Source organism: Pelodiscus sinensis, chromosome 16 (assembly GCF_049634645.1).
Source record: "Pelodiscus sinensis isolate JC-2024 chromosome 16, ASM4963464v1, whole genome shotgun sequence".
Classification (NCBI taxonomy): Eukaryota; Metazoa; Chordata; order Testudines; family Trionychidae; genus Pelodiscus; species Pelodiscus sinensis.
In genome coordinates this window covers 27492160-27516978 of record NC_134726.1, presented here as the reverse complement: position 1 = coordinate 27516978, position 24819 = coordinate 27492160, and the positions used below count along the sequence as shown (strand labels likewise).

The following is a 24819-nucleotide window of genomic DNA, read 5'->3' as shown; positions in this document are numbered from 1 at the left end:
GGGACCCTGAGAATAAGGCAGGCAGCAATACCAACACTGTCCCACAGTCAATAAGCCCCAGGCCTGGTTCAGGGTGGGCAGCAAAGCAAAGCAGTCCCACAGTGAGCAAGGCCCTGGCCCTGGTTCAGGGCAGAGCAGCAAACCAAAGCAGTTCCAAAGTTAGTAAGACCCAGGCCCTGGCTCGCGGTGGGGCAGCAAACAAACACAGATCCAAAGTTAATACGGCCCAGGCCCTGGTTCAGGGTGGGGTAGCAAACAAATGCAGTTCCCCAGGCACAAGTTGGGAGGAGGAGACTACCACCCCGTATATGGGGTGGCAGGGGGGACGTAGGGATCCTAGCCCAGGCCCCTAGCAGTGGAGTCAGCAGGGATCCGGACCGCAACACACTGACTCACTCTAGAATGTTATAGAATCATAGAATCATAGGACTGGAAGGGACCTCAAGAGGTCATCGAGTCCAGCCCCCCGCCCTCAAGGCAGGACCAAGCTCCACCTACACCATCCCTGACAGATGTCTATCTAACCTGTTCTTAAATATCTCCAGAGAGGGAGAATCCACCACCTCCCTTGGCAATTTATTCCAATATTTGACCACCCTGACAGTTAGGAATTTTTTCCTAATGTCCAATCTAAACCTCCCCTGCTGCACTTTAAGCCCATTACTCCTTGTCCTGTCCTCAGAAACCAAGAGGAACAAATTTTCTCCTTCCTCCTTGTGACACCCTTTTAGATATTTGAAAACCGCTATCATGTCCCCCCTTAATCTTCTTTTTTCCAAACTAAACAAGCCCAGTTCATGAAGCCTGGCTTCATAGGTCATGTTCTCTAGACCTTTAATCATTCTTGTCGCTCTTCTCTGTACCCTTTCCAATTTCTCCACATCTTTCTTGAAATGTGGCGCCCAGAACTGGACACAGTACTCCAGCTGAGGCCTAACTAGTGCAGAGTAGAGCGGCAGAATGACTTCACAAGTTTTGCTTACAACACACCTGTTGATACAACCTAGAATCATATTTGCTTTTTTTGCAACAGCATCACACTGTTGACTCATATTCAACTTGTGGTCCACTATGACCCCTAGATCCCTTTCTGCCATGCTCCTTCCTAGACAGTCGCTTCCCATCTTGTATGTATGGAACTGATTGTTCCTTCCTAAGTGGAGCACTTTGCATTTCTCTTTATTAAACCTCATCCTGTTTACCTCTGACCATTTCTCTAACTTGCTAAGGTCATTTTGAATTATGTCCCTATCCTCCAAAGAAGTTGCAACCCCACCCAGTTTGGTATCATCTGTAAACTTAATAAGCGTACTCTCTATCCCAATATCTACATCATTGATGAAGATATTGAACAGTATGGGTCCCAAAACAGACCCTTGAGGAACTCCACTTGTTATCCCTTTCCAGCAGGATTTAGAACCGTTAACAACCACTCTCTGACTATGGTTATCCAGTCAATTATGCACCCACCTTATCGTGGCCCTATCTAAGTTATATTTGCCTAGTTTATCAATAAGAATATCATGCGAGACCGTATCAAATGCCTTACTAAAGTCTAGGTATATGACATCCACCGCTTCTCCCTTATCCACAAGGCTCGTTATCTTATCAAAGAAAGCTATCAGATTAGTTTGGCATGACTTGTTCTTCACAAATCCATGCTGGCTATTCCCTATCACTTTATTACCTTCCAAGTGTTTGCATATGATTTCCTTAATTACCTGCTCCATTATCTTCCCTGGGACAGACGTTAAACTGACCGGTCTATAGTTTCCTGGGTTGTTCTTATTCCCCTTTTTATAGATGGGCACAATATTTGCCCTTTTCCAGTCTTCTGGAATCTCCCCTGTCTGCCATGATTTTTCAAAGATCATAGCTAAAGGCTCAGATACCTCCTCTATCAGCTCCTTGAGTATCCTGGGATGCATTTCATCAGGACCTGGTGACTTGCTGACATCTAACTTTCCTAAGTGATTTTTAACTTGTTTTTTGTGTATCCTATCTTCTAAACTTACCCCCTCTCTGCTTATATTCACTACGTTAGGCACACCTCCAGACTTCTCCGTGAAGACCGAAACAAAGAAGTCATTGAGCATCTCTGCCTGCCAGTTATGAGATCAGCCTGCCAGTTGTTGGCTTCCCCGGGCCACTGCCTAACTCCCTCAACATCTACATGGCTCCACACTGGCTGCTGGTTCTCGGGGTCATGGTAGTCTGAACCCTTGGGCAGGGTACAGAAGGTCTCCTTTACGGAGCAAGGGCCTGGTGGTCCAGGCCAGACCTCAGCTCCTCCAAGGTCCTTAGGGCCCTCCTCTGCTTCCTCCCCTGGCTGAGAGCCTAGTGAGCTCCTGGGTGGGGCTTTTATCCTCCCTGTCCCGCCCCTTGGCTTCTGGGGAGTTAAAGGGGCAGGACACGGCTCGGCCGACATGGGCTCACAGAGGGGTTCTTCCCCCTCGGGGTCAGTGAGCGGCCACCCCTGATCACTACACCTTGGCAGCAGCATGAGAGCCCCTCTGTTACTTTTAATAAGAGAGTAGAGTGATGTTATCTGTTTACAGAGCATCTTTCAAATCAAAGGATTCCAAAAATGACTTACAACCACTTCCTGACAGAATCATGGAGATGCTACCTCCTCTGAGAGACCTGGGGGTGGCCAGAAACCAGCAAATGCCACACTTCATTATAGAATCATAGAACCAGAGGACCAGGGCTGGATTAAGACCTTTAGAGGCCCTAAGCACTGAACAGATTATGTGCCCCCCATATGTAATTCAAAAGACAAACAATGCTATACTGTAAAATCTCTTTTTTTTTTTTTTTTTTTTGGTGCCCCTGCTTTGCTGGTGCCCTAAGCACATGCTTAGTCTGCCTATTGGGTAATCCAGCCCTGCATAGGACTGAAAGGTTATCAAGTCCCGTTCTCGGCACTCATGGCAGGACCAAGCCCCAACTCTAGGTCTTTATCCTGGAGGAAGGGAAAGTTTGATGAGAGAAACAAGTTCCTGCAGAAAGTGCCCTCGGATCTGACATGTCCCCCTGTCAAGGGGCAACAGGTCCTCAGAGGCCCCTCAAACTTATTCTCTCTGATTGAGTGACCTAACAGCCACCGGGTCTATTTACAGAATGGCCCAACGGCCTCAGGGTATTATAGTCTAGTAATCTCAGTCAAGTTGCATGCCCCTGTATGCAGGTATCATGGCCCAGCAGCCTCGGTCAATATGCAAGTCCCTCCGTTCAGGGTATTACAGCCCAGTGGCTTCAGACATTATGCACCGGAAAAGCTCCCTTGCGTGGAGGTATCTAGGGAGAGGATAAGGGGACCTAGGCTTCCCTCTGCACTGGGTTCCAGCCCAGGGCCCTGCTGGCTGTGGCATGGTCCATTGCTCGCTTAATGGGGAATCCTGCCACAACACGCTGAGAGCTCGGGGAGCAAATCCCTGCCCTGGGCTACTTCCTACCAGAACTTGTCAGAAGTCCTCTCTGTCCTCACGTGCCAGGCTTGCGCTTCTAATGTGTCCCCTCATGGTCTGGTTGCCACCATTTGGTCTGGCTACGCTTCCTCCCCTGGAGCTCCAGCACCGCCTCCTTCCCCTTCAGCAGTCAGCCTTGACTGAGCTACTCCAGAGGCCTTTATAGTTGGCCTCCAGTTGGAGCATGCTCAGCAGAGCTGTAGGGGTGGGGCCAGGAGCGGCCTGAGGCCGGCTGCGGCAGCTGGCACCCCAGGCAGAAGGCGCTATCGGCGTCCCCGCCTGCATGGCCATCAATGGCCATGATGTAATCACGGGGTGCTCCGGCGCCCCGTGATGTCATCATCGGGTGCCCGGGCCAGCAGTACCCTAGGCAACTGCCTAGTTTGCCCAGGCTCACGGGACACCCATGGGTGGGGCCCTCTCAGCCAGCTGGGTCAAGGCAACTCTGTCAGCTTCAGTGAGGGGTCACACTTCCCAAAGTCTGACCTCAGAAATATTTTTATGGTCGAACCTAAAAGACTCTCATACTGTGAACGGAGCTCAGTGTGTCTGCCTGGGAAGGAGAAAGAGATGTGTTGACCTTAGTAGGATTTGAACTTGTAGCTCCAGGAGCTGGGCATTGCTGAGCTGAAGTTTACAGGCCCTTTTCCAGTTTGAAAGGGAAACCCTGGGCAGCGTGCAGAGAATGCACATGGAATTTACCCCAGTGTCCACCGGCACTCACCAGTGACATAGGAACTGGCACCACAATGGGAGTCTTGCAGAGAGTCACTCAAGGAACAAAGCTCTGAGGTATTTCTATAATCTCCATGCAAAGACCTGTCTTCCCTGCTTGTGTGTGGGGTAAAGTATGTCAGAGACAACAGGTAGGGAGACAGATGGGAAGGAAGGGTGACCGGGTGGGAGGGGGAAAGGGGAAAAGAGTTACACTTGGTGAATAAAGGGCAGGAAGTATGCTGAGAAGCCAGAAACTCATTTCATCTTGCCTATCCCCTGCCACAAGCGGAGTAGGCCAGGGCTCAAGCTGAGCCATTGAGGACTGAGTGGGGTATGTACCTCCCAGGGGATCTTTTCCCCTGCCGAAGCTGCAGTGTAGATAGCAGCAGCAGCAGGATAAGACGAAATGGAATGAAGGCCCCCCTCAGCCAGCTGGAGAAATGTCTGCGATTCTCACTGAAATTGAGTCTGGGAGGCTCAGGTGTTTGCATCCGTTCTCTCGCTCCCGGCTCGAAACGAGAAGATTAATCAGAGTAAAGGTCTCTTTGTTTCCTGTGATGAAAAGCAGGGTCTCATTATCACGTTTAGACATGAGATTGATCAGCCTTCTCATGGCATAATTGATGGTGCGGTGGCCGGAGGACTGGGAGGCTGGCGGTGAGGGTGGTGAGTAGAGGAGGGATTTACAGTCACCAGAGAAAGGAATAAAGCTCCTAGTGGAAAGCACGGGGCAACTGAACACTGGAGAACTTGCTTGCGTTACAATGACCCCAAAGCTTTCAGTGCCCACATTACCCACTCCAGGCAGACACGATAGAAATCAGTTGGAAAGAAGGATGTCTCCATTTCATTCGAGAGCCTACCCAAGGGACACGGGTCCCAGTCTTGCAAACTCTTCAGGCTGTGTCTTCACAGCAGAGTTAACTTGCCAAGTTAACCACTGGCACTGACTTCCTCTCTACCTGGGGGGGACACTTGAACCCTGCCCCGCACTTCCATCCCCCTGCTGCACTCTTTCCCCAGGCCCCACCCCTGCCCTGCCTCTTCCTGCTCCCCCTGCTCCTCTCCTGCCCTGCCTCTTTCCCACCTCTTTTCTACCACCTTTCCCAAGCACACCTCATCAATGTATCCTCTCCCAGTATCTCCTGTACACCACAGAACAGCTGATTGTGGGAGGGAGGAGCTGATCAGCAGGGCAGATGGTGGGCAAGAAGCAAAGGGGGGCATGGCTGCTAATGGATGCTAAGGACTTTTTTTGGCACCTATGAAATATACCCAGACTGGTTGGCCTGTCTAGGGATAGAGGCTACAGGTAGGGTGCTCCTTTCACTCAAGGTGGGACCCTGCCCACCTTGTGTTTCGGACACAGGCTAAGTAACCTGAGGGCTGGTAAGACAAATTTCCCCCACAATGCACTCCTAAAGGATCACTCGTCTTACTGCAGCATGAAGGATCCAGGATCCTAGTCACACAGCGGGGAAGACACTAGGCACAGTAACTCAGGAACTGCCATTGCTAAGGTAACACAGGTACTCAGAGCTGGGCACCAAATAGCTGAGCTAACACCAGGGCCGGCCTTACCTATATGCAGAATACACAGCTGTGTACGGTGTCCAAAAAATTGAGGCACCACTGGATCTTAATATCCACCCACCCTCCTTTTCCTATACCTGTTCTGTGGTGCTGCTTCCTCCATAAAGGATCTAGTTAACTTAAACGTGAGAAAATAACAAACAAACCCTGCCAGCCCTATTAGCAGACACTGAGCCTGTGAAAGAGCCATTCAAGTGGTAATTAAGCCATTTAACTGGCATTTGCCAACTCCAGGTCTGTCCTGTCAGTTTCTGAATTTACTGTGTTGGTCTACAGGATCTTCGTTTAAATTTTGCTTTACAAATATTTCATTAGTGTGTTGCTGAAGATTACAGGGGCACCAGTTTCACAGTGCTGTGTACGGCCCCATAAATCCTAAGGGTAGCCCTGGCTAAAACTCTGCAGTGAAGCCATCCCCTTAGGCACATGTCTGACTTGCTTCACACAAATAGCTTTATCACGGTCAATGGTGACTATCTGCATGAATTAAGTGTGCTGCAGGCAGGGGGCTATGAGGGTGGGAGTTACCTGGGAAGGAGGCCACAATGGAGGCTGAAGACATTGGAGAGTGAGTATGCAGAATTGATATGCCAAAATGTTTGTTCAGAGTGAGTTTACAGATGCGGGCAGAGCTCATATTGTAACTGACTCAAAGCAGAGTGGGCAAAGGCAGTATGATGAACCCACCAACCCGGCACTGAAATCAGAATGCAGGTGGAAAGTGCCTAGCTAGATGATTGCTTGCAAATATAGAAAGAGATTTGATGGGGAGGCCAGAATGAAGAAACAAACTACTGCGTGAATGCCAGCATGAATGCACTGGACAGTCAGGGCAAGGAAGAGCAAGGATGTATTTCTGTGCCTGCTACGGGGCAGCCGTGTACTAAAATATAATGATGTATTACAACTTGTGTGGATGTGATGTGCGTGGATTTGGCCATGAGGTGTGATTAATTCTTCTTGCCCTACCTCTCAACTCACTCTTTCAAATTACTTTTGACAAAGCCTAGTCCTGCATATAAAGAGAGGGGATGGGAAAGGGCTACCATGTGAAAGAAAGAAAGAAAGAAAGAAAGAAAGAAAGAAAGAAAGAAAGAAAGAAAGAAAGAAAGAAAGAAAGAAAGAAAGAAAGAAAGAAAGAAAGAAAGAAAGAAAGAAAGAAAGAAAGAAAGAAAGAAAGATATTTCCTTCATTATAAATAAACTCTGCTCGATATCTGTGGCTACTTTGCAATTTGATACACTGGGAACTCACAGAGACTTTAAAAATATTACACAGAGGCGGGATCTAAGAGCTTAATGCTGGGAATATCATTGGATAGCAAAGTGATTTTATTTGCAGCTACCTCATCGCTGATTGACACACTGTAATAAAGAGACTTGCCACATAATTGCTATGCATTTGGGATGCGGTACCACTATTTTTTTTAACCGAGTGACAGCTTTAAACAGCAGTGGAGATATGTGTTTATATTAATGCCATTAGTTATTTTTACGCATTTTGCTGAAAAGGCTTTTCTGTAAAATGATGATACTACACACAGCAGCTAGGGCATCTATTAGAGGTTTCTGTCTCTACTTTTAATATGAATGACGTAAGCATATAAGCAAAAGCTCACTGGCTCATTCTGCATCAGCCAAGCAGCCCTACTGGCTTCACCATGATGGCTGATGGGAGTGAGAGATGCAGGGTCAGGTACATGGATGATAGATGCCTTGTCAAATGGCAGCGGGGTGGAGCCAGCAGATGAATGGAAGCTGGCTGTTGTGAGGTCCCAAAGCAGGTACTGAGTTGCTTCTCTGGAGCTTTTCTGATGGCCAGGGAATGAGTTCTCATGACTGGAAAGGTGAGGGACTAACAGAGCCAGGCAAGAGGTGGGAAGGTGCAGTGCAAGTTTCTGTCCTGCAGCACTGCCATGGCACCATCAGCCCTGCTGCTCCTGGGCTGGAGTCCTCAAGCAGCTTTGCTGAGGCATCTCAGTCCCGACCTATGACACCCTCTGCTACTGGTATCCTCGGCACACACATACACACACACACTCCACTATCTGTCCATCCTCAGCCCTGTCTGGCAGCAGGTCGAGACTGGATTCCCTCCTTCCCTCTCTGTTTGGACTGAGGTACTTTGACTCCACCTCCTGGCTCCCCAGGCCAGTGGGCACAAGGAGATGTCAGAGCTTTGTCAACAGGCCTCTTAGGAGCTGGTACTGCTGCTGTGGAGGGGAGGGTAACAGATAGGCAATGACTGGGAATGTGGATGCTTGTGGGTAGACACAGGTAGGAGGGAACCCAATAGGTGGGAGGGAACCCAAAAAGGAGAGCCCAATGGGAGGGCTTGTCTATATTTACTGGGAGATTGATGCTCTGGAGATGGATCTTCCAGGGTTCGATTTAGTAAGGATGAATGAAATCGGCCACTGACAGCACCCCTGTCGACCCCGATACTCCACAGGGTGACAAGGAATAAGGGAAATCGAGAGGAGAGTTTCTCCCAGTGACCACCTGCAGTGGAGACGCCAGGGAAATTCGATTTAAAGTACATTGACTCCAGCTATGCTGTTCTCTTAAGAATATCAGAGCTGCGTATCTTTAGTCGACTTTCTCCCCAAGCGTAGACCAGGCCTTAGCTGTAGAATATGGATATCAAGAACACAAGGATATACAAAGTCAGGGACAATCCACCTCTGGCCAGAAACGCACTGGCTCACTCAAGAGATAGTTTCCATCTCTAGTCTAATATTCTGTGAGCATGATGGGAGCAAGGAGCTGGAAATTTCTCTCCACCCTCATTGACTCTGCAACTGTCCCCAGGCATGGCAGGGTGTCTGTGAGCCCAGGTTGTTGGCCTCCGTCGGTCAGTTGACCATGGATGACGTATCCTAGTTCTCGTCTTGGTTCGTGTCGGATTGTCTGGGACAGCGTCGGGGACAGCGTCGTTGGTGGCTGAAAAGGCCAATCCGGGACAGGCATTCTTTGCCGCAGAAGTCGCAGCTATAGGTGGTTCCCTGGCTGTTGTTGTTGCGTAACTTCCTGCGGGCTCGCTTTTCTTCTGATGCACGCATCATGTTCGTTTCGCCTGACCTGAGCTGTGTGGTCAGGGTGCCCCTCCACTTCAGGCGGTCTGCTGCGAGGTCTTCCCAGGACTGCGTGTTTATGTCGATGGCTTTCATGTCCCTCTTCACGACATCTTTAAATCGCAGGTTCGGGCGCCCTGTGGTTCTCTTCCCAGATGCCAGTTCCCCGTAGAGGATGTCCTTTGGGATCCTCCCGTCCTCCATGCGGCGTACATGGCCAAGCCAACGCAGGCGACGTTGTCGGAGCATGGTGTACATGCTGGGGAGGCCGGCTCGAGTCAGAACTTCGAGGTTGGAGACTTTGTCTTGCCAGGTAATGCCCAGGATGCGGCGCAGACCTCGTAGATGGAAAGCGTTCAGTCTCCGCTCTTGTCTCGCGTATGTGGTCCATGTCTCGCTCCCGTACAGCAGGGTGCTGATGACGCAGGCGTTGTACACTGCCATCTTTGTTGCGATTGTCAGCCTGGGGTTGGTCCATACTCGGGTTGTCAGGCGGGCTAAAGTAGAGGCTGCCTTTCCGATCCTCTTGTCGAGCTCAGCGTCAAGGGAGAGATTATCGGTGATGGTGGAGCCCAAGTACGTGAACTGGTGGACGACGTCAAGCTGGTAGTAGTCTACTGTGATGGCTGGTGGAGTGACAGTGTCCTGGCTTAGGACGTTTGTTTTTTTCAAACTGATAGTCAGCCCAAAGTCTTTGCAGGCCATGGAAAAACGGCTCATCAGCGACTGTAGTTCTTCCTGGGTATGTGTGACGACTGCTGCGTCGTCGGCAAATATCATGTCCCTGATCAGCGTCTCACGTATCTTCGTCTTGGCTTTGAGGCGAGAGAGATTGAATAGCTTGCTGTCCGATCTGGTGCGGAGGTAGATTCCTTCCATTGCTGAGCCGAAGGCATGCTTAAGGAGCAGGGCAAAGAAGATCCCAAACAATGTGGGGGCAAGAACGCAGCCTTGCTTGACGCCGCTGCTGATGCTGAAAGGCTCGGAGCAACTTCTGTTAAACTGTACTGTTCCCTTCATGTCTGTGTGGAAGGATTCAATCAAACTCTGCAGTTTTGGTGGGCAGCCGATCTTGTGAAGGATTTTGAAGAGTCCGTCTCTGCTGACCAGGTCAAAGGCTTTGGTGAGATCAATGAAGGAGACGTACAGGGGCATCTGCTGTTCTCTACACTTCTCCTGGAGTTGTCGTAGGGAGAAAATCATGTCTACGGTTGACCGTTCTGCGCGGAAACCACACTGTGACTCCAGGTAGACACGTTCAGCCAGCTTCTGCAGAGGCCCGTCAACATTGTACGGACATTCCAACATCCCAGTTTAAGAGGTGGTCTCTTTCTCAGTGTTTTGTTGCCTGGTGCAATGGTTGCAGCCTGCCGTTCGGAATGTTCCTAATCCCCATGCACCCAGTGAGGAAAGCAGACTGTGGCGGGGCAGTACCTGACTGTCTGGGGGCTGCCCAGCTTGAGGCGGGCGGTAACTGCCCAGTGAGACCCGAAGATCCCTCCCACCGTCGGGAACAACCCCTGGCGCCATGCTCTACGCCAATTGAGCTGTGGCTTATAACCGGTAAACTGTTGCTCCCCGTGTTGTTTCCGCGCTAGTAACGCTAGCGAGGCTGGAGTGTCCTCTCCAGGGTTGCGAGATATGTTGGTAGTCGGATACTAGCCAGGGCAATGTAATATGGAGGAACAGGCTATTGCCCACGTAGCGGGTCCCCCCTCTCCACGTCGTCGATGGATCCAAAGGAACAGCAGGGCTGCTACAGTTTGGCATCGGCGCCGTCGCAGGAGTTGCCAGAGCAAGGCTGCAAGCAGCGTCGAACTGCCTTAGGGACTCCGACTCCGGATTTTTCCTCGAGGTTTACTCCTGAAGCCTTTTCCATGGAAGAATATAGCCGCAAGGCAGCGGAGGTTTAAAATCAGGGTATTCCTTCCCCTAGATGAACTGCCTTCCTAGGCTGACGAGTATCATCTCCCCGAAGCAACTGGTTATAAGGCGCCAGTGACCCGCCTGCGCCCCTTCTCCTGTCAGTTAAAACAGTTCTGCCGGGTTTACAAGCTAAACCGCACGTGAAGGCCAGGAGCTGGACTTGGTTGTCAGAGGCTATTGGAGACGCACGCCGTATAGGGGTACTTTATAGACAGTGGGAGCTTATCCCCACTACCACCCCTGGCTCTGACAACCTTGGAACTAAGGTATCTTGGAGCCCAGGTATCCCCTCAGAAAGCATGTACAAACTCAGTTCCCACTGAGTTGGCAGAGTTCTCATATTCTCAGCCCAGAGAAGGCACTAAACGAGATTTATAACAAATCAAACAAGGCGGATGACATTTAGTAGCAAAGAAAAATAATCATAAATGATGTTTTTTATTAAAAAAATATTACCAGGAAAGTTTATATTTATTCCAAATCTCTCTCCCCCGCCCCTCAAAAAAAAAGAGGTAGAAATGCAATAAAGGGAAAAAGAAGACAGGGATATGAAAATTAAAATAAAGAAAATGATCAAATAACTAATCTAAATATGTGCCTCAAGTCAATAACATCCAGACTTCATGCTTGGTTTTGTTTTTTTCTGAACACTCAGATATCATAAACTGATACATATTAGCCTGGAATCAAAATGAAAATGGGAGCTGGGGAAGATGAAGTGAAAAATGATCAGTCAAGTATGGCAAAATGGGCCATTCCATCATTGTCACCATGAGACCGAGAAGAATTCATCTCCTCAGACATGAGGGAGCCTGCTCTTTTAGCAGGCCCCAGAAGAAACGGGCTATCATGAAACTGGTTGGGCTCTCTGGAGTAAAGCTTTGAACCTTTTTTAGATGCAAAAGAGTGAATGTGACCACAAAAGGGAACTGAAAGATGGGAGGAAATTTTGCCCTCAGATGCAGGGCACAATCCCCTCCACTCCTTGTGTGGCTGAGGCTGGAGGCCTTGTCTGAAAACTCTACAGACAAAAAGTTCAGGCCTATCTTGATGGCTAGACTTGAATGTGGTGGTAGAAACAGGGCTTCCTACACTAGCCACCAAAACTGTATGAAAGGGTTTTTGTTGGGAGCTGAGTTTCATCAGAGCATGATGCTCCAGCCAACACCAAAGCAATGTTCAGAGTCCAATAGACTCAGAGCCAAAGGCTGTGAGGAACATGGCTGAAGAGGGACAAAGGCAAGATGCCATGTTGGCTGTCTGCCATTGCTGCGTCTGCATTCCATAGGAAGCCTTCTTGCACAGTCAGTGGAAACTGTAGTCTGCCTACTCACACCGGTCTCCCGTTCCCTCCACGAAATCCACCCTCTCTGATCTGCCGTGAGTCATACAAGATAAGCAGGCTTGCTGAGGCAAGAGAAGAAGCTCAGAGTCCTAGCTAGCTCTTTGCTGCAAGGCCAGCCTTTGATGTAGGCCTGTTGCAATTATCCCTTTCTCCTGCTGTGAATCCCCAGTGGAACTGATCCCTTCTGCGCCGTCTCCCTGGCCGCTCCGCAGTGCGGGAGACCTCTGTCTCCCTTTGCAGGCTAAGGAGGGACTGAATCCGCTGGGTCTCCAAGGGGATTGACAGCAGTTAATTATAGAAATTCTGCAAAATGACAGCGATTAGCGCCACGGAAGAGTTCGTTTTGTTGGACTGTCTTGGGGTGACAGGCACAGAAAGGGAATAGCGAGCAGTCGGCAGGGCTGTTTCCTTGTGTAGAGGGAGCAAAGGGGGAAAAAAAAGAAATAACTAAATAAAAGAGGCTTAAAGAGCCAACAAAACAAAGGAATAGCTTTAGCTGGATTCTGCAGGCTCAGCTCCAGGCAGGGGAAAGAGGGAAGGGGATTACTGCGCACAAGTTCACAGCTTCAGTCTGCCTGACAAGTATTATAAAATGCTGGAAAATGCGGAGAAGCAAATTAAGCTGTGGCTTCAGCAACGTTACGCAATGGCAGCCTAAATGCCAGGCAAGAAAGAAGGAGCATGCCTAGGGTTTGAATGGCAGCTCCCCCTTCTCCTCCGTGATTTCCAGTTCCCCAGAGTCAGTTCCAAGTGGTTGGGAAATAAGGTTGTGGAAAAAAGGTCACACATGCTCCCTGCCCACCGAGCAACTCCAAGCCTTTCTTTCAGCCATAGTAGAACATGTGCCCCTCTGAATGGGGGGAGGGGGAAACACAGCAGCCACAGCTGAGCCTCGAAAGCCCCTTCTGAACTGTAACTGAATAGCAGCCTCTGGGTAGATCTTCAGCTTGTGAACCATGAGGAGATCGGTGTGAACTCTTGCCGCTATGGAGTTCATTTCCGGCCCCAGGCTGTGTGCCACAATGTGGAGTGTGTGTGGGTGAGGGAGTGAGAGCGGTCACCTGATACATCTTGATGCAATGACACGGACGTGGGGGTCAACCAATATCCTTGTTCAATTAGCTTCCAGGTCTGTGCTCTGAAAAAGTGCAAGACCAAGCTGCAAGACAGCCAGCTTTCCCTTTGGAGATGTTACCAGCTGCCTGATTTATTGCTTCGTATTTGTCCTGTGGTAGCGCCTGAGACCCCAACCAAACTCAGGGCCCCATTTTACTTAGCCCTGCACAGAGGTACACATAGTCCCGGTCCTGGATTCCTTACACAGGTGCAGAAGATGAGGGGAAGGAAGCTCGATCTATTGCTTTTTATAACGACTGATGCAAAAATAGACCAGACCATGCATTTCATTTGGGCTCATTCCTCTCCAAAGAGACTGCATTTTCTCTGACACTGCGCTGCATGAAAAACACTGCAGCACAGATAACTTAATCTTGTCTCTCTCCACCACATAGCTCATCATTTGCATGGCTCCTTCATCAACAAAAACCCCACACACCACCTCTGTGCTTCCTATTTATACCTGCCAGCTTCCCAATAAGCACTCCATTAAGCAGCTCATCGGCAGCAGCTTTATCCTCAGACAACTGCATTCACGCTTGTTTTTAACCCATTGGGTGCATCCCCACACTACGTATTGTCAAGGAGCAAGTTGCAATATGATCAGTGGCAACCAAGGAGGGGTAAGTGGCAGCCTGCTCAGTTGAGGTAGTAGTGCAATAAATTCTGTTTCTTCAACATGACGAATTTTCAAGCTGTATTGGGGAATTCTGGAGGGCACTTGCTTGGGAATGCAGCCCCTGGCTGTGGCCAAGGTCATCTGTGCACCCTCCCTCCCTGAAGCACCATTCCAAATGAGCTGCTAAAAATGAGAAATAGGCTTTCCTCTCTTCAAAACTGTGCTCATCTCTCAGGCCCTGGCTTATATACAAAAGTTGTACTAAGGCCAGCCAATAGGTCAGACAAAGGGGGCAACTGCCCCTGGGCCCGGCCATTCAAAAGGGGCCAGGGCTCCCAGCCACTGCCCCTGCTACCGCAGCAGCAGCTGTAGCCTTGGACCCTTTAAATCTCCATGGCAGTGCGCTCCGGATGGCGTACAGGGATGCCTGGAGTGGGCCTGGTGCACTTTGGCGGTGGTGAGGGCTGCCTAGTGGAGGCTAGCCCCAACCCCACCCCTTCTGCCCATGGCCACGCCCCTTTTGGGGGGGGCATGGATCTGTCCTCCCTTTCACCTTGCCCAGGGACCTGGTGAGTCTGTCAGCTTTCCTGGTTGTATTGGGTGAGTTAAAGCAGTATAACCTCCCAAGTCCCTAAGTATGGATGCAGTTATAGCTGAATAAAGGTGTTTTATACCAGTGATTCACCAACCTATTTTTTTTTATAAAGTACCCCTTTTTAAAAAAAAATATTGTAAGTATCCCCACTACCTACAGTTTTCAGAAACATAAAAAATTGTTTCTACTATTGCAACATATTTGTTTAAACAACTTAATCGTAGCCAAGTGGGAGATGAAATTTTGGGGTGTAAAAAGTACAAAAATAACAAAGTGCTGTAAAACTTATAACAAAAATTCAGTTTTCTCCAAATTTCAGTTGTGTTGACGTACCCCCCAGACTTCCCTCGAGTACCCCTAAGGGTACTCGTACCACTGGTTGAGAAACACTGCTTTATACCACTATCGTTATTTTCACAGAGGAAGAAGAATCTATTATACCAGATCTAAAACATCTCTCTATTGGTAAAACTGTCTGCACATTATGGGGCAAGTAGTTTCTGTGGATTATTACCCCCCTCACCGACATAGTTTTGCCAATAAAGAAACTGTGTAAACCAGGGACAAACATTGCCTCTGAAAATGGGCTTCCCCATCACACATCTCGATGGTGCTGGTGTGACGAAATGAGAGAATGGAATAAGCAAAAATTCACTGTATTTCATCTACCCGTCTTGAGTCTGCAATCTCTAGCCTTACCCTCTGCAGAATTTTGGAAGCATTTTTTTTTTTAAAAAAACCCACTTCAGGCACAAACCCTCAGCCAAGATGTACCAGAAAGCCCCGGCAGAGTCATGTTAAAACGCATGTTTACACTGCAGAGTTTTTTCAGAAAAAACTTAACTTCTGTCCACACTGCAATCGTGTTCTTTCGAAAGAAAATCAGAAGAACAGAGGGGCTTTTTCTGACATTGGAAAACCTCTTTCTATGAGGAAGAAGCCTTTTTCTGAAAGAGCTCTTTCGGAAAAAGGCGTGTGAGGATGGGGAAGAGGGAGTTCTTTCGAAAGAAGAGGAAAGACGAAAAAGCATAGGTGCCCTGGTAGCCACTCCGTCTGTAGTAATCACAGCTTAAATGTGAGATAACATCTATTCAGTGTGAACGCTATCTTTCGAAAAAGCAAATTGCTTTTTCAATGTGCTTTTTCTGTGTAGATGCTTTCTTTTGGAAGAAGTTTTTTTCAGAAGATCTCTTCCAGAAAAGCTTCTTCCGAAAGAAGCCTGCAGTCCAGACATAGCCAAACTGGGGCCAAACAAGAGCATTATTCTATCTGTAAAATGCCCACCATGCTATGTTTCGTTGAAGGACTTAGAACTGAACTACCTGAAGAAGCATATTACAATAAAACTCCAATAGTCCGGCATCAAAATGGCAAGAGTCTAGTGAGTGAGCTTCGGCAAAAAAATGAGTCGCAAGGTAACAGTGGCAGCAGCTGAACTGAGCAAAAAGGGTAAAAAAGGGTTAAAAAAACCTAAAACATTACAGTATACTGTATACAGTATGTACAATAAAAAGGTTAAGAACACTTTATATACAGGATATACTATATACAGTATATACATAACCAGTTTATAGTACCTCCTGATACTCTGGCATAGCTGATAATCTGGCACCATCTAGGTCCCATAGGTTCTGGATTATCAGAAGTCTACTGTATTGAGGGGGTGAAGACAGGAGCTTAGCTCCCCTTTTAAATACTTTGTGAGCCCTCTAGTGGTGCTCACCATCTTCTGTGTTTTAGAAGCTGCCAGAAACCAGACAGAGCAGCCCTGTACATGCAGCTAGGCCTTGCACGTTTGTGCATATTCGGCAAACACAGCTCTTTGGGATACAACTGTGCCCTTCACATTGTTTTTGTTGAATAAAAAGCCAAACAGACAACACCAACTTGTTCTTTGTAATGCAATGTTATGACAGCAGGGAAGAAGTTCAAATGCAGTGTTTCCACAGCAACCCAAACATGGCCATGCCGCAAGTCAAAACTAAATCTCATATTATCCTATGGGTTGTATGCTAGGCAGTGTGGGCAAGGTAGTAAGGCAGGGAAGGGGGAGCAGGACATAAGTCCTATGTGTAACACATAACACAGGTCGTGGGGGCATTTTTGTTTCCTGCTAGTGGCCATAAAAGAAGGCTTCTTAGCTGGGTATCTTGTCAATTCACCTTAAAAGAAGCAAAGTTTGGGTTTTCAATGTTTAAGCATGGCAGGATTTGGGGTGTAGTTGTGGGCATGCTTATTTAAATGGACTGTGGGCAGAGGGGGTTATGCATATAAATGGTCTGAAGTAAATATGATGAAGTTTAATAAGGACAAATGCAAAGTACTCCACTTAGGAAGGAACAATCAGTGTCACACGTACAGAATGGGAAGTGACAGTTTAGGAAGGAGTACTGCAGAAAGGGATCTAGGGGTCATAGTGGACCACAAGCTAAATATAAGTCAACAGTGTGACACTGTTGCAAAAAAAGCAAACATGATTCCGGGATGCATTAATAGGAGTGTTGTGAGCACTTCTGCTCTACTCTGCACTGATTGGGCCTCAATTGGAGTGTTGTGTCCAGTTCTGGGCACATTTCAAGAAAGATGTGGAGAAATTGGAGAAGGTCCAGAGAAGAGCAACAAGGTTGATTAAAGGTCTAGAGAACATGACCTATGAGGGAAGGCTAAAGGAACTGGGCTTGTTTAGTTTAGAAAGGAGATGACAGAGGGGACATGATAGTGGTTTTCAGGTATCTAAAAGGGTGTCACACGGAGGAGAGGGGAAAACTGTTCTCCTTGGCCTCTGATGATAGGACAAGAAACAATGGGTTTAAATTGCAGCAAGGGAGGTTTAGGCTGGATATGATGAAAAACTTCCTAACTGTCAAGGTGGTTAAACACTAGAATAAATTGCCTTAGGAGGTTGTGAAATCTCCATCACTGGAGATATTGGAGAGCAGGTTAGACAGACATCTATCAGAAATGATCTAGATGGTGCTTGGTCCTGCTGTGAGGGCAGGAGACTGGACCTGATGATCTCTCGAGGCCCCTTCCAGTTTTAGTATTCTATGCAGATGATATGGTCCATCCTCTTATTCAGCGCGATGACATTTACTAAGACACCGCCCCCCCCCCCACACACACAGAGCAGCCCGTGCAACTCTCAATCAAAAATAATGGACTTGGGCTTTTAAGCTCCAGCAGGTTTTTAATGCAGGAGTCACACAAGCAGTCCCTGCAGAGGACTTGAGCTAAAGAACGAGGTCCAGCTACTAGGCTGGCGAGGGAGAAAGACCCTTACTGGATTGATGCGTATTACACATGCAAGGGTTAAACTTCCAGTGACTAATATACGTATTTGCATTAAGAGGAAATAAAAAAGTTACCAACATGGGAACCTGCTTTGAACGATGATATAAAAGACACTGGGCGTGGGGTGAGGGAACAGCTCCTAAAAGTTTCAGTGCTTAGGGCCGCTCCGGTGTGCACCAGTGAGAAAAGAATGCCTGGCAAGGGGCGGAGGTGTGCTAGGTGACTCCAGGCAGATACTGGAACAGCTCGAGAATGGATGCGGTAGCTTCTCTATCCACAGACGTCTTTCGCTGGGATGGGGCTGGCTGTCTAAGAGATGTGCTCTTGCGCCACCCAAGACTTCAGGCTGAATGTGGGAATGATAGGCACAGTTCTCTGGCTTGTGTTGGGCACCAGGTCAGATGAGGTGATCACGGTGGTCCCCTTGTGCCTTAAAAATCAATGACTGCTGCTGACAGGGGGTGGACAAAGGGAGCCATCACCCTGGGGCCCAGTGATTCAAAGGCTGCAGGTGCCACCATAGTGGCAGCAGCAGTGGTTGGAGCCCCAGGCCATTAAATTGCTGATGGAGAGGTGTGCCATGCAGTGCTGAGTGGGTGTGGGGGTGCACTGCGCACCAGGTAGTGTGAAAGCCTGGATGCAGTCTGAAAGGCTGGATGTCCCGGCCCCACCCCTCCCACCTGAGGCCTCGCCCCCTCCCGGGAGTACTGAGCCAGCCCCCACCTCCCTTGCCCAGAGGCCCTTGCAGGCTGTCAGCTCCCCTCTGTGTGGCAGATGTTGGCAACATGTCTCCATTCCCTGGGGTGCTGTGTCCAACATGTCTGAGCTTCCTGGCCAAGCAGGCGTTTTCTTCCTATGAAATAACAGGGGTGGTCTTTTTCCAAACCCAATCCCCAAAATCTCACAGTCTAAGCAGTTTTTTCACTGAGAAAAGGCCTGCACACAAAGGCGGGCTGTGCATCATGCACTGAATGGTCAAGCTTGTCCTCCCACCCTCCCATGGCATGAATGCCCACATCTGGTCAGATCCTGCTACTGGCACCTAGGAGATATGCCCTCAGTTCCAACAGTTTCACCCTCCCCTTGATAGACATCTATCAGGGATGGTCTAGACTCTAGATCAATGTTTCTTAAACTGTGTTCCGCGACACCAGTGTGCTGCGAGGCAGTCGAAGGTGTGCTGTAGAGAATAAGAGTTCAAAATGGCCACCCTTAAAGGGGCAGGCGCATTTTTTTCCTCAATAGCTTCCCCCCGGCCCCCCCCCCTTTTTTTGTGCTCAATAACTTCTTTTCCCCCAACCTTTTTTGTGTGTTTGTTTTTGCTCAACAAAAAAATCTTTGGTGTTCCTCATAAAAAAAAATTATTGTTTGGTGTTCCTCAGTCTTAAAAAGTTTGAGAAACACTGCTCTAGACGGTACTGGGTCCTGCCATGAGGGCAGGGGACTGGACTTGATAACCTCTGGAGGTCCCTTCCAGTTCTAGTGTTTTATGATTGCCCTGTTCTCAAGAGGCGGGACAGAGCCAGCCATGAATGGAACAGGGCTCTGAAGAAAGAATCAGTCTGACCAACTTTAGGAAATGCTGAACAATCTCTCCCTTTCAAAAAGCCTTTCTGTCATCAGAAGGACAAACTCCGCCACACCCTTTTATCCACCAAGCCTACCAAGGCCTGCCCTGGGCAGAGTTTTATCCATTTATCCAGAGGGCCATTAGATCGTCTAGGCCCGTGGTCACCAACCAGTAGATCGTGAGCTACCGGTAGATCTCAGGGGCTCTAAGAGTAGCTCTTGAGCCCTCTCTGAACTGCGCACCTGCGCAGTACATTTACATTAGATTTCCTCATTTGAGGAGCAGCTACTCACTGAGCAACAACACAGGTGAGTAGCTGCGCGGAATTGTGGGAGCTGGGAGGTCGGGAGGGCTGAAACATCCCAGCCAGCTGACTATGGCTTTCACAGCTGGAGCTAGGCGCAGCCTCCCTGGGCTGAGCGCAGGGCAGCCGTGATGGAGGGAAGAGAAGCAGCTGCCCGGCCAGCTGGCCATGGCGCTCAGCTAGGGTGCACCATGCTCCACGCGGGCTGGCGCAGAGGAGAAGCTGCCTGCCTGCTGGCTGTGGCGTTCAGCCCAGAGGAGGCTGAACCGCGCTCCAGCTTTCCTCCCAGATTTCCTCCCAGAGCTTGCACCTCTCACTCCTTCCCACACCCAAATCCCTCATTCCCACCCCAGAGCCTACACACCCTGTCTCAACACAGCAAGGGTCCAGCTAGACTGCAGGAGTTTTTCAGGATTCTGGAGATATCCCAGAAAAATTCTTCTGCATCCAGGGTTGCGTTTGTTCTTCCGCTTTTTTAGTGGAAGAGCAAACAGGCTCTTTTGGTCACCCCTATATTCCTCTTTCCAGAAGGAATAAGGTGGCTTCCAAAAGAAGGGTTTTTTTCTGACATTTGGTCCAGTGCAGACAGGCCAAATGTTGGAAAAGCCTCTTCCTACAGAATAATAAATAATAATAATAATAAAAGCAGCAGTATAAGGATTGGGGATAGCCAGTCATGGAGAGGAGAAGAATAGAGAGGGTGGGGCTTCAAGGAAGGGGCGGGGCTTCAAGGAAGGGGCGGGGCGGTAGATCTTGGCTTGGTCTGTCATTTAAAAAGTGATCTTGGGTGTAAAAAGGTTGGAGACCACTGGCCTAGGCTACATCTAGACTGCAAGCCTCTTTCGAAAGAGGCTTTTTCAAAAGATACTTTCAAAAAAGCCTCTTTCAAAAAAGAGCATCTAGACTACAACCAGTACTTTCGAAAAAGCAAACCGCTTTTTCAAAAGAGAACACCCAGGCAGTCTGGATGCTCTCTTTCAAAAAAGCACAGTTTGCATTACATAGCGCCTTTTTTCAAAAGAGCACTTTTGAAAAAAGGCGTTATTCCTTGTAAAATGAGGTTTTCTGCAGTCGAAAAAACTGCCGTGCTCTTTTGATTTACTTTTAAAAGAACACAGCAGTCTAGACGCAGGGGAAGTTTTTTTAAAAAACCCTGTAGTCTAGACACACCCCTAGAGACTTCATTTCTATTATTCTTTTATGTGGAAGGTGGTCTGATTCTACAGCGAGGGGTGGCAGGAAGAAAAGAAAGATAGGGACACAAAATTGACTGGAGCAGCCATAATCAGGCCCATTGTGCATGAGCCGCTGTTAAGAGGAAAAGCGGTAAGGTGGCCAACACACTTGTCCAAATGGCCCACAATCTACATCTTCCCCTAAGTCAGGTGACATTCAAGCCATGTGAGTTGTTACTTCTGTCATTGCGCCTTCTTTTGCATTTATTTGACTATGTGACCCCATCTAAAACTTTCAGCATCAGATAAACAACTCCCAAGGGTCAATTAAGATGTCTTGAGATGATTAGAGCCTGACACTGATGAAACCCAGCCGTAATTCGCAAATTAAAAAAAAAAAACTTTTGATTAGTACTCAGCATAATTCCCTCCAATTATTCAAAGTTCATGACTACAGGGGGTGGAATATCTCCAGGAATATTTATTTATATCCCTATTTTTTTCCAATCAACTTTGTGAATCTAGTTAATCATCAACGCTTGAACTTGTTAACTTGGAGAGTTGTGCAGAGCTGTCACTCTGCCTGATTGCTCATGGCAGCTCAGATGTGCCTGGGGAGTAAAGAGAATCCAAATTTGAGCCTCCAACACCCAACCCCCTGCCAAAGTATCCTGGAAAGGGAAAAAAACCACAGTTGTTTTCTCTATCTTAGTTCAGAACCAAATTACAGCTCAGTTGCCCGCATGTTTTACATTAATCTGTCAGGCAGGGCTTTGCAAAGACATGAATACTGACCATCTAGTGTAAAGGGGATGAAATTCTTTGTTCCAGAAAAGAGACTTGTGTCTTCAAGTTCCAATTAGCTGAGCAGAAACAGCTCAGACAGCGCAGCTCACTCTGAAAACGTGTCCCAAAATAACGCAAGCAATGAGTAGTCTCGCTCCAGGTTCCTGGATTTAGTAACCCAGTCCCCCAGCCTGCTTCTGTAGGCCAGCCTCTTCCTGTTGTGTCCAGAATGATCCCGCAGGAGCAATTTATGGTCTCTATGGACTGGAAGCAAAGGCAAGTCATAAAGCCATGAGTCATAAAGCCACTGATGCATGTATGTAAGATTTGCTAAAATATTGTGTCCAAATCCACAGGTAGTGTGAGAACAACTCTTCTTCCCTAATCCTTCTGGGTCCTTTAACCTGCAGAGTAGAACCTGGAGTCAGTTCTGCTATCCTATTATTCATTGAGCTACCTAACATGCACCTATCTTCAGCTGCCCCAAAAGAGAGCCCAACCTGCTTTAAAAGCCGCCCCAAATCAGGAACAATCTGGGTATCTGATGCCAACACCTATCACAACCCGTTCAAGATGCTTCACATGAGCTACTAGCTAACTTTCTTGATTGGAGGAAGGTTGCCTGTCTTGGACTGACTATGTTTTTCTACTAGGACACATCCACAACCATGTCACTTCTTGCTTTAACCCTGCCACACCATGATTTTGAATGGGCCTAGTCACTGAGTGGTTCTGTACCTGAGATTGGGGGGAATTGAGGGCTTTCAGTCTCTCAAACGTGCAAACCTCAAGGCTACGTCTAGACTGGCATGATTTTCCGCAAATGCTTTTAATGGAAAAGTTTTTCTGTTAAACGCATTTGCGGAAAAGAGCGTCTAGATTGGCACGGACACTTTTCCGCAAAAGCACTTTTTGCGGAAAAGCGTCTGTGCCAATCTAGATGCGGTTTTGCGCAAGAAAGTCCCGATCACCATTTTCGCGATCGGGGCTTTTTTGCACAAAACAATACCGCATTGTCTACACTGGCCCTCTTGCGCAAAAGCATTTGTGCAAGAGGGCTTTTGCCCGAACGGGAACAGCATAGCATTTCCACAAGAACACTGACAACGTTACATGAGATCATCAGTGTTCTTGCGGAAATTCAAGCACCCAGTGTAGACAGCTGGCAAGTTTTAAAAACTTGCCAGTCTAGACGCAGCCCAACTGTGGGTCTAATTCTGCAGTCCTGACTCTGTCTTCCGTAGGAATTTTACCAATGCAATTTTTTTTCTTGAGTAAAAGAGGAGAAACATCTCAGGAGCCGACTTTGTGTTACTAATTACTAGCCACAAGTGATTTTAGGCAGTCACGCACTGTGTGGCTGAGAGGACTGCTCTGTTATTTCCTCACATATTCTAAGGGCCTACATTGGTGTTATATTGTCCCACATAAACAGCATTGCTGGAGGGTCCTTCAGTTTTGGTGAAGGTGGTGGAGTCGTCATCACCTCCCTGCTGATTATGGAGAAATACCGAGGGGTCCCCAACTTCAGAGAGTAGGTTCACTAGATTAGGAGCCAAGGCTCAGCTATGGGGACTCTCCTCCTTCTACTTCATTAAAATGTTCTTACCTGCAGGAGGGAGTCCTTAGGGATGGAAGGCATCAGTCCCAGCTCAAAAGCTACATACTTAAACCTTTCAAAGCCATTTTTCATTGGACTTTTCTAAATTCATCACTGCAGACTAACGGAGAATTTCCCTCTAGTTTTCATGATTTTTTATAATTTAATCCTACCCAGCTAAAGCCCCCTAGGAAGCAACTAACCCTGCTTTAATAACATGCTCATTAACAAGGTTATTTGGGGAGTGGTTTCTATTTGACACTCCAGCTTCTTTCCAATTAATGTTGCCTTAAAACAAGCAAACCTTTAAAAAAAAAAAAAAGAGAGAGAGAGAATATCAAACAGCTCAGAGTCAGCACGGCAGGAAACCAGCAATTTCCCCTGGATTTTCATCTGCTTCTGCTCTGAAATTTGGTTCTGATTTCTCACTGAGACAGAGTTAAATTAGAAGACTAGGGGACTCTAGGGTCCTGGAGAGTTAGAGACCCCAAAATGTCACTAGTGGTATTTAATGGCTAAGGAGACACATCAGTGATGCTATTTGGTATTATTGTTACAGGGACAGGAATGGAGCATCCTCTCTCCAGCTCAACCATGTAATCAGCATTGCTTCTCAGCCTTTTAGGGTATGTCTATGCATCAGCAGGAAACATGTCTCCCAGCCCCGGTAGACAGACTCTCACTAGCTTTGCTCAAGCTAGCAAGCTAATAATAGCAGTGTGCACATTGGCTCCCTAGTGGAGACTCAAATGAACCTCCAAGCTAGGGGTCAGATGGACTGCTTGGACACATCTAGTTGAATTAAGCTGCACAACTTCAGCTACGTCAATTGCGTAGCTGAAGTCAAAATATCTTAATTCAGCTTTTGGCGTGGATTACACAGCAGGAAGTCGAAGGTAGAACACGCCTCGTGAAAGGAGGGTTACCATGAGTCAGAGTAAGACGACTACCAGCTTGACATTATTTCAAAATAAAGGCTTGTAATGTAGACTCTTCCTTGTTTCAGAATCATGTCAGCTATTCCAAAATGATGATGCTGTATAGACATAGCCCTTGAAAGCCTGTATGGCTGCCTGAGGTGCAAAGTCCATGCTGTTAGTGCTCTACCCCAAGCCAAACTAATGTGGACCTCTCTGGCTGGGAAGAGACAAGGAGACTGGAGAGACCCACCCACATTCCTAGAGGGTAAAGGGAGACCTGGCCCCTCTGTACCTTATCAGAAAGAGGATCCTACTTTCCATGGAACCTCCCCATGGATCTCTGAGGAAACAAGAACTTTCCAGTTGGCTTCACAAAGGGAAGAGAAGAGATCAACAGGCTGAAGGGACTCTTGAGAGGTGCAATGGAAGACTTCTTGCCTGTCGTTCCATTAGGAGGAGTTCTTGAACAAACAGACTTACAGATGGACAGAGACTGGTGCATACTTCTATAATGTATAGTAAGAGAACGAAAACATATGTAATTGTAACCCGGCTCTCAGTGCTTGGGTTCAAACAGTGAGCGGTCCCATTGATAACTAAATGGTTTGTCCATCCATGATTTCTGGAATCAAAAACCTTTCCTGGGTATCCTAAATCCTGAACTCACAGAAAGGTAAGGATGGAAGGGACTTCAAGAAGTCTTCAGGTCCAGCTCTCTG

The 24819-nt window shown here is 47.9% G+C and overlaps 1 long non-coding RNA gene across 2 annotated transcripts in view; it reads right to left on the bottom strand.

Annotated features, from left to right (window-relative positions):
• The window catches only part of LOC142818619 (uncharacterized), a 76064-nt gene that overhangs the window by 15400 nt on the left and 35845 nt on the right, over nt 1-24819 (bottom strand). Inside the window, exon 1 of one of the 2 annotated variants that reach the window (XR_012896175.1) lies at nt 3459-3670. The exons of the other annotated variant lie outside the window; for it this stretch is intronic. This is a non-coding gene — a long non-coding RNA (uncharacterized LOC142818619). Of the gene's footprint in view, nt 1-3458; nt 3671-24819 lie in introns of those variants that run through there. 2 annotated transcript variants of the gene reach the window in all.